Source organism: Phoenix dactylifera, chromosome 17 (assembly GCF_051530095.1).
Source record: "Phoenix dactylifera cultivar Ajwa chromosome 17, Ajwa_hap1_PhDact_Kaust_v1.1, whole genome shotgun sequence".
Classification (NCBI taxonomy): Eukaryota; Viridiplantae; Streptophyta; class Magnoliopsida; order Arecales; family Arecaceae; genus Phoenix; species Phoenix dactylifera.
This window is the reverse complement of record NC_143206.1, coordinates 16,599,545-16,610,506: the sequence shown is the minus strand read 5'-3', so window position 1 is coordinate 16,610,506 and position 10,962 is coordinate 16,599,545. Positions and strand designations below refer to the sequence as shown.

The 10,962-nt window shown below is 37.1% G+C and overlaps 1 pseudogene; it reads right to left on the bottom strand.

Annotated features, from left to right (window-relative positions):
- Positions 1-5,161: 5,161 nt before the first annotated feature.
- LOC149751067 (uncharacterized) lies at positions 5,162-10,962 on the bottom strand (annotated as a pseudogene).

The following is a 10,962-nucleotide window of genomic DNA, read 5'->3' as shown; positions in this document are numbered from 1 at the left end:
TGGGCTTTTATGGAGGAAAGCGGGTTGGGGTGGAGACTCGGATGGGGTGTGGGGCGTGGAACACAGGGGACAGTGCAAGGTTGTGACGTGTATGTGGTCGGTTCCTACCGGCCTGTAAGAAACAGTCAAAAGTCAAGCCACTTATTTTGACGAACTCGTGTGGTGTTAAAAAGAACCTGATAGGCGCCGGTGCATTAGTTCTAATATGATCGCACCCAGTCAAGCCCTAATGGTTTTTACGGATCAACATAGTCATGTTCGTAGGAGACGCGGCAATAGCGATTGACTAGATCTAAAGAGCACCGGCACTGTGGTTGAATGGCACATCTTGCTTCGAGATATTCGGACTATGACTGGTGGTGTTGTTGCTTTTCAAGCCAAACATATTTATAAAAAGGTCAATGGAGCTGCGGATTGGGTGGTCTTATATATGGCTGACGACTCTAAGAGGCCCTATGATTGGTGAGGGAAAGTTGCCTAGAGCGTTCTATGACTTATTATTTTTTGACTTTCTTTTGGATGTATTCACACTAAAAGTGTACGGGTGACTTAATACGCGTGAAATGGCAAGCAACCGATTTTGTCCTCATAGATCAGCCTTTGCGCGTCTCCGAGGTCATGGCATCGGGGAAGGCAAATTAGTGTGCGGTTCTTATATAGGATAAGAGATTTATATAAGATATTTAGTCACTCATTGCACAAAAATTGCTGGCATTTTCCTATGATTTTCTTACATGTTCCTGATGTGGGAGACAACTGTTGCCATTCATTTTTTTTTTTGAAATGTTTTTCATCCAATTTTAGCAATGAAGGATGGTTGATTTCCACAAATTTTTATTGCATGATGCATTATAGGGAAAACAAAATGACAATGCAGCACAACCACAAGATAGTTAAATATTTCTTATCATAATATGGTGCAATGAGAAGAGCCGTATTATACGAGGCTGAGGATGTTGACATAACTATGGAGCAAAATACGGAATAAAATGATTAAAAGAAGTAATTTAGAAAAGTTGCAGAAGTTTGCTTTGGTTGGAGATGGGAGGGTTGCCAGATTTACAAGTTTTATGGAGTGAAATATGGAATGCAAGGTCAAATTTAAGATAAGATCAAATTTAAGATAGGAGGGTGCCATATTTTATATGGTCATGGATAACAACACCCGATCATGATGTTCGGCTAGCCGATATTGCCATTCATGTGGGCCCGTTGATGTTGTGCAGAGTTACATTGGTCTCACCATGCGAATGGAAATATGTGACATATACGGTGAAGAAAATCCAAGTAGCATGACGTTGGACAATGTTTAAGAGATAGCACGTCTTTTCCATATCTTTCCATTTAGTTCTTATAGCCTTTTTTTTAATCCAATTTATCCCACAAGCACATCCTTAGGCTTGAATCTGATGTCACACCTCATCACTCTACTCCAGTTAGGCAATCAGGGGACCTCTGTTTCATGAAACAGGTCCTATCTATTTTTGAAAATTAGGATTAAGATTAGATTGAATACGAATTAGATATCAGTATTTCGATATCTATAGTTATTTTGTTTGATGAATACATACATGTGCGGATATGGATTCAAGTCGAATGTAAAAATACATATTTATTTTTTTAAATGGATATGAATATAAATTGGATATCATAAATATGAGTATAAATACAGATATAAATTGGACAATTAAACTTTATGACCATGAAATCAAAAATATTACTGAATAGATATTTAATCAAGTTAATAATATATTTACATGATTATTTATTTTTCATAAAAGCTTACAAGTATTTTATAGAATTAAATAGAATTACAAATGCCATCGGAGTAGTTATCTATTTAAAAATTTATGAGTATTTTATAGAATTAAATAGGATTACAAATCTAATTGAATATTCTGATATGAATCTGGTAGTTTTCTACTCACATTTATAACTATTTTTTAACGAATATAAATATAAATATGGATATTAGTCAAATGCTCAAATTTTTATCCGTATTCGAATAAATTTGAATATAGAAATACATCCACATGAATATTTTTTGGTGTATTTTTATCTTTTTTGAGAACCTTACAGCGAGAGAAAGCTTGTGAAGTATCAAAGGCCGGCCCACATCACTTTGTCACCGCTACCTTTTTCTTGTTTCCTTTCTTTCTACATTACGTCATTACCACCCTCCACGTTTAAAAGCTGTGCAAGAGCTAAAACGAGTCATGGAGGTCCGATTTTGATATCTTGTTTTTCATGGTCATCTCCCCATCGTGCCAACTAAGAAAGGAGCGAAAGCAACGGCTCTGGGGGCCCTTCGGTTGTCGTCCTGCATTGGCTTGTGAGAACGACTTCTTTCCTTCACAACCAATTACGATGTTACGAGGCCAATATCTATTGTTTCTTCCTTGATTAAATTTTGGAGGGCATATCATCTTACTTTTATTATCCAACGATTGGATTTTCCTTTGGAAAGGTATTGTGCCTGATGCTAGACGAGACAACACGTAGCTCTCCACTATCCACTATTCACTATTTGGAGGATAACAGATCCTTTTATCTCTGGTAATGTGATGGGAACAAGCTCCAATAACAATATGGATATGTGAAGTAGGGGGTCCAGGGATTCATCCAAACCTTGTATTGTGGTCTCCCAGTATTCGGTCTTATTTCAGTCAGGTCTAGATGGTTCATTTACTCATCATTCTGGCTCCTAGACTTCCAGGATTTGTGTTAGTTCAAGCTGCTTTTATATGCTATTTTTCATTTAAGTTATAGGCTTCTAGCTGCTTCTAGTGGTCATACCTCTCTGCCTAGAAGCAACTAGATATCCTAGGTTTCAATTTGAGAAGGTGCATGTCCGATCGTTTATCCCCAACTATTGGACCTGAATAATTCTAGTATATTTAGGCCTTTTTGACTATCTCTTTAAAAGAAAATTAATCTATTAAAAGATGTTAAGTTTAAGACATGCATGAATCGACCCATTTCAAGTCCATTTGAGGTGATGCTTAATCCTGTTCGAGAGGTGTATGCGTCTAAACTTGTCACAATTTAGATCCTCATACCAAAAAGCTAGCTGGAAGATACTATTTGGATTTCTTGATTTTATAAAAGTATCCAAATTCTACCCAGCGAATAACCGATGTGAGACTAACCATACGCCCGCACGGACCCTTACAGAACTACTCTAGAGAGAAAGTTCTCCAACTTATAGACAATCGGCATAAAAGATTAGCAATATAAGCTAATCAATATTTTTGGACAATTTTTATTATTATTACTCTTGTTTTAAGAATGCTGTAAGCTGACATATAATGCATCTAATGTCAATAGATATGCAACAAGTAGGAGCGCATAGCAGAGGGAATATATCAACATTATGCGCAGAGTCCTGGCTGGTGGGGTTGCAATTGGCTTCATAAGTAGAATTGTAGAAGCAATCAAGACGAAGTTGCACAAAGCAAAAGATTTTGTGACTGCTTCTTTTCTTGGAGATTTATGTAGGGGTTAATTATATGTCAAGGGTGCACAAGATTCACCCATCATCCTCTCAAAATAACTAGTTATGTGGTTGGTTTGTTATTTATTGTGCATTTTTATGCCAATTATTATATTCTATAAGAAAAGACAAGACATCGCAGGGGACCTTAATAGATTGATCTTTTATGCTTGGTTTGCATTTGGAGGAATAAATGGTGATGATCATGAAAGATCGCAAAATTGGAAAAGTTTTCTCGATGACGCTTACATATCGAATTAGCTACCTAAGACCATTTTTTTCTTAAAAAAGTTGTTTGAATGACGCCAATCCCGCTTTCCGCCATGGCCATGAGACTTTAGGAAGCAGGTGTGGGGGACAATGACGTGACCCTTGAAATGGGATAGGCATCTACCGGAGATTCTCGTTGCCGGAGGAATCTATGCTCTTTATATATTCCAAGTGTATCCACGCTTGAAGAAGACAAAATATTCTTAATTGGATAATATGAAGACAAATCCCCCCCCCCCCCCCCCCCTACTGAGTTTATCTTTTTATAAAAATATTCCTAGTGGGAAAATTAATTCCAACATGTTGTGATTAGAAAAGTTTTCTAAGAAAAAGTTGTGCTTAAGAAAGTTGATGCTCCCAAGCACCGACAGATGACCGGTTGTGACGTTAACTTTTTGTTTCACCCTGCCAAAATTAACCTTTGTGTCAGGTGAAACGCCTCCACGGGTAGATCTCGGATACGTGTACTTTAGATGCATCCTCCTACGTTAACATGCTGTCAATTTGTGAAACTACGCTATGTGTTGCTTCCTACTAAAACAATTGATTGAGAATTGGGATATGGTATCATTAATTTTGATGAAAATTGGGATATGGTAAATGAATTAAAGAGTGAAATTTTTTACAAGAAAATTGATTATAAATTTCGTGCATATAACAGACTTGATGCACAATTTACGTATCTCGCATGTGAGAGCAAGATGTATCAACTAAATGCGGGCTTCAAATAAACATTAGATCAATAAATGGTTCCTGGATTGGAAATATGCACAAATTTTTGCGCACCTTCGGATCCTTCACCTTCATTAACCTAGATCCGATCCTAATATTTTATCCCCTTAGGTGGTTCCTGGCTTAAGAAAAGCTAGGTGTTCATTCCCATCACCTACATGGGGCAGCCCACATCTTAAATTGACTATGGTTTTTTAGATATTGCAAGGACAAGGTAAATGCTGAGCTAAAAATTACAGCATCTCCCAGTGATGGATTGTATCAATCATTGAATTCATTTTTTCACTATATGTCTCTGCACATTATACAAATGGATAAATTTCAATTTAAACCCCTGTGATTATGATAAACGTAAAGATCGTAAACCTAAAAAAGACCCTGGCCAACTCTAGCAAGGATTTGAGAACTGCTACACTCTACACTTGGTCCAACTTTTGTTCTTCAAATTGATCCTTCTTTGTGGGATGTGGGGTTGGTTGCTTTTTAAATACTTCAATACTATACGAGACACCACCATCAACCTGCAAGAAATAGGAGCATTAACAGAACTGCAAGCATGTTCTGCAGTGAAGTAATAGTTTTGCTGCTCCGATGAACAAAAAACAGAAGAACTTAGCATCCGGGGACATACCTGTAATTGATCTTATGAATTATTACATACTAATGCTATGAACAGCACTTCGGTGGGGGTTCTTTCTCAGGCTCATCATCTACAGTAAGAATCCCTCCTCTAGGTCCAGCAGGTGACAAGCCTCAGCACTATTTATCTTCTGTTGCAATACTCCTGCAAGACTGACAGATGAGTACACAGCATACAGAATCCATTCAGTGATTTTTTCCAAGAAAATGCCACAGATGAAATCTCAGGAGAAATAATGGGACTTCTTTTTGAACATTGGACTTTGAACACAGCAGCCTGATCATATATTTCCCAAACACCTCTCCATGAATAAAAGATCACGCCCAAAATCTCGCAAGTTGAATTTCTTTGATTGCTCTCTTACTAGAAATCCTATGCCTGTTTTAAAAATTTATTTTTACTGGAAACTACAAGAACTGGCGGATCTGTGTTCATAGTAAAATCATCCGGCAGAGTAGATGCTTGCCCCACTATTGATAGTTTCATATGAGATGAGGTTTGTTTGCAGCCAAGGTTTCTTTACGTTTAACTCTGTGAGCACCCGTGCGGGTGTGTGTTTAATTTCATATTGATTATTCGCTAGATAAATCTTGGATACTTATACAGAATTAAAGAACCCGAATAATACTTTCCGACTAGCTCTTTTGAATAAGGTTCTAAATTGTTACAAATGGTATCAGAGCAGACCTAACCCATAACTTATGTGGACTAGAGAACACTGCAACACGAATTTATTGGAACTGACCACGGGCAGATCGTGGTGCTTGTGACTAGATTTGAAACCGAATGATACCTTTTGATTAGCCTTTTTGGATAATATACTATTTTTTTCTGACTAAAAAAATAATAAACTATAAATCATTAAATATCAGTACTAGATGACCTAGCGGCGAGCGCTCTCTATTTTCCAAAATTGGATGAATATGAAATCAGCCGAAAAGCACAAGGAGGCAAAAAAATGGCTGGAAAGAAGTGAGATTCAGCCACCAATTTTTGAATGAAGCACTTCAGATCCCAGGCTGCCTAATGTACAGTAAAACTAACATTAAAACTAACATTCACTTGAACATTGTCCTAAAGACAAATGCCATGAAAATGAGAAAGATTGGCAGATAACCTTAAATCTGTAACTTAAAAAACTTTTTTCTATTCTCAAGTGGATCTGTACATAGATAGCAAAATTTAAGCAATAGGAAAGACAGATTACCTAAAAATTAAATAATGGTCAAAGTAGCTTGATATGTCAAGAAGGGATCTTCAATGTGACATGGTGAAATAAACTTAAGAACATCAATATAAGTGACATCTTTTTTCTAAATTTTCTCATCAGCCAGGAAAATTTGTAAGCAACATTTTACCAAAATTTTGCTTATATTAGAAACATCCATTTCTTGCCACAACTGAAGCTCACAAATTGCAATATCAAGGAAGACTTCATCTATTCCAGTCCCAGATTTTGCAGATGCGAGGAAAAGTCTTGCTCCAATTGTTGCTGCATAGCTGCAAAAAGGGCATATATAAACTAGTCAAATAAGGCATTTCAAAGAAAGAATGAAGTCTTCATACTCTAAACTTAAAAAGCATATGGCCACAGCACGCGGAATTATGCAAAAGCAACTTTATTAATGGTATTTAGATGAACTATATTGACATTGTTTACCTCAGAGGAAAACAAAAATATCAAACTAACAAAAATTCATGACAAAATTTGACAATACAAAACCTTGATGCAGATCAGGGACAACCAAATTAATGAAGAATTAAACAGATAAATATGGACTATTAGAATCTAAAATATCAATCGATGAGGAACAGCAAATGGATTTGAATATTTAGGCTCTAAACAACAGGAGAATCAGATGCACTATAGTACGAATACAAATGCATAAGTTGGAAGGAGCTCAACAAAAATCAAAAACCTCCTCTTTCTTTTTTTCTTTATTATTTTTTTTAATACCACTGGAGGCAAAGCCTCAAAATCTACAAAAGAATCACACCTACAAAAGTCAGTAGCAGTAAGAGTAGCCAAATCAATCTCTAGGACTGCACCACCACTGAAAGCTACATGCCAACATCCATCAAAGCGCCCCTTCCAGCCAGCCAATCCACTGGCTGATTTATGCATTTTAAATATAAATCACATGGAAACTCTGTGGGAACCAATAATGTGCCAAATATCAAAAAGAAGAAGGCTATAAGATGGGCCAAGCAAATGAATACATTCATGCAATGTATTGCAGTCATTTAGTCACTTCCAATTTAGATGTGTTGAGCTGAGAATCCACTGCATGCAACTCTTTTAAGTCCCTCCCACTGCTTGTAACTCGGCCAAGGGCATCAATCCATGCTGAAGACATCTCGCACCGGCATATTAAACCTGATCATGATGGTCTGTGGGTTTAACTATGAACCCTTCACTTTAAAGAGCCGACATTGGCAAGAATCTAGTGCTTCAATATTTGATGAGCATCCAGGCAAAGCCTCTCAAATTGGCTGCAGTGTCTCTTCTACAGATCAACTTGAAGATTAATTTGCAGCAAGGTTTTAATTTTTACCACCTGAAACCAGTTTACTGGAAAATTTGAGAAATAAAGGAATCATATGTAGCTATCTAGAGGTGATCAAATGAGTTGATGATCAGTCTTCCTAATTGAAGATAATTCGATGTTTCTAATAAGTTTTGTAGTCCAATATTCACCAACACGTTAGTGCATTGCATGCTACAGACTTCATACTCCTGTATGAGCAGAGCACCATATTCTAAGATTTCCATAAATTTTGGTGGCACTGTCGTAATGTTAAAGTTCACAGTTAAACACCATATTTTCCAGAACCAGAGTTGAAATGGTCATTCTGACTCTCCTTATACACATGCAAACAAATGTCGGGAACTTTATGCAAGAAAGGAAACAATATGCATCTATAGCAACTTATCCAACACATTAAATAACATGGTTCAAGCTAATGTGTGTTATAATAGCAGTCACAACAGTTTCATAGACCCCATTAATGTTATATATATGCATAGTAGGAATTTCAATATCTGCAGTTGTTCAGCTGTTATCCCGTTATAAAAGCCGTATAATGAGAATAACAATCAGTATTTGACATTTTCACATTTCATGCTCAATCATATAATATATTCCGATTCAATTCTCCACGTCAAATCAGAAAATAATATTTCATTCTATGAACAGTGACATAATCACATAATGATGCCATTATTTGACAGTTATTGTCCATTATCTTGTTATAAAAGCTGGTAATGGCTGCTATAGCAGTTATTCCTGGTGATTCCGGTCCAGCATTGGACATGGCAAATCATGGACAAAATATATTATAACATGAAATGACTTCTTTTTTTTGTTGGTGGAGAAGTATCAGCACCATTGGAACCTCAGGAGAACTGCCATATGACATCTGAATACGTTTTAAGATGAATCTAATAAGATCAAATGTAAACATGAAGCTTCATCAAATCTGCTCATGGCTGATTTTGCATACCTGATTTCAATTACAGCCAGCGGAAGAATCATGTTTTAGAGAGACGGGGAGAGGCAGGGAAGACTGGAGGAAGCACATGAGAGAGAGATCATAATTAAAATTATACACTTAGAATTTTACAAGAGAAGCAACAACGTTGTATGATGACTTCATCACCCCATATCAGAAAACAACTTGACCTGCATGAATGCCTGCTTGAAACATTGAAGCCCAAGAATTTTGCATATACTTGATATGTGCACCAAAAAGCCGTCATAATATGTTAACATATTAAATTTAATGATGTCCATCTTGTATACCAAATGTATGCATTTGATATACATTTTACCAAATGTGTAAAAGAGTTATATGGCCTTGTGTCTTGTTTTACTACCAAAGAGCAATATGGATTTGCATTTGTTTTATTAACCTTTCAGCTTCTCGAAATCAAACTTCTTTGATCTAACCAACTCACTTTTATTTGCAGCTATTGCCATGACTATATTTTTGGGAGCCATCTGTTGAAGTTCTTTAACCCATTTCCTAACTTGAACAGAAGTATCACGGTCTGCGATGTCATATACTAAAAGAGCTGCTGCAGTCACCAATTAAAGGACATTGTCTCAGTCACTCATGATCATCAAAAATCAACACATAAGTTTGAGGTTGCTTACGCATGCAATAAATACATCAATGAGAGAGAAGATGGCTAAGTGAGGTTGGATACCGACCATCTGCATCCTGATAGTATATGGAGGACCTAGAGTATGAAATTGTTCCTGTCCAGTGGGATCCTACCAAGAAGGAAATGATCCAATGTTGCAGTCTGACAATACATACCTGCTAGTATAAGTTTAAAGATAGATTGCTAAGATCCTAAAATCACGATAATTTAAAGACAAATCAAAGATCCAAAATGTGATACAAAATGTCATTCACTTTCATGATACCAAAAATATAAAAAGGGCATGTACGTAGAATAGATCCCTTGAAATTAAGTGCCCAAACCAGATACAATATCAGAAGCAAGAAGATTAAGAATATGATTCCTGGGAATCAGATTCCTAGGAAGAGGATACCTAGGAAAGCACTTTTGGCATGTTTGGTTAATCATGGGAAAGTGACAAATTTCCAAAGTGCTTATGTTTGGTTGACCATCCACTTTCCTAGGAAAGTTATGTATAATTCCTATTATGCCCTTAATAAAAATTAGGTCTTTAATGCCTCTTTAATGCTTCTTTAATGCTGAAGGGTCTTTTTGGGAAAAAATAAAAAAGGAGTGATTCCCACCTCATGGGAAAGTAACTTTCCCATGTTTCTCATGGGAAAGACTTTCCCATGAAATGTGGGAATCATATTCCCATGGGAATACAACTTTCCCATCTCTCTCCTTTGAAAACTCCAACCAAACAAGAGGCATTTCATTACTTTTCCGTTGACCACACTTTCCCCCCTCTTTTTCCTGCGAACCAAACGAGCCCTAAGAAGGAAATAGTGAGGAAAGGTTGGAATTCTTACTATGCTAATTGATTATATTCTTATTACTTATGGTGTAGCAGTTCGGAATTTTTACTATACTGTAAAGTTTATAACCCCCTTCCTGTTTCTCCTTTTTAGAGTTGTAGGTTGCATAATTCTTGGCTATGGTTGATACCATAAGTGGAAGAGGTAAATAGATATAGTATCACTAATACTGGTTGGATGCTGAAATTGAATTAGTTTTATTGTTTGTTATGAATTGAGATAATTATTGTTCACAAATATTAAGGTTGTGATAATTTTTTTTAGCTTAGCATATTTTCTAAGGCTATATCCTAGAAAGTGTGCAGTCGTATCGTGTTCCGAACCTATGTGGTGGGTTTGGGGTGTGACAAAATTATTGTGATTTAAATATAGTAGGAAGATAGGGAAACCACTACCAACTAGTTTTCAATGGTTTTTCTCTTGCTGCTCACAGGTTACATATATTTCTTTTTTTCCATCAAACCCTTTAAATACTTCCACATTTTTCCCATCAAGGTCATTTTCTACGGGCCAGTCTAGCAAAATCGGACTCGAGCTGTCCTGACGTCTCTAGTAATAGCCTGTTATTTTGGTCTAATGGGCCGGCCTGAAGAGGACAGGCCCATTAGCATTTGGCTGTAACCGAGCCACGATCGACCGATCGTGGGAGAGTGGGAGAGTGGGAGAATAATCTCCAACCTCCGCGATCGTGCTGAGTTGTGGTGAGAGCTTGCATCCCGAGCGGGGGCGTTTGGGTGCAGAGGCTCCGTGAGGCGGCGGCGCCGGCGGAGGAGGGACCGGAGGCGTCCGGGAGGAGGAGAGGGCTCGATCCCCGCTGCAT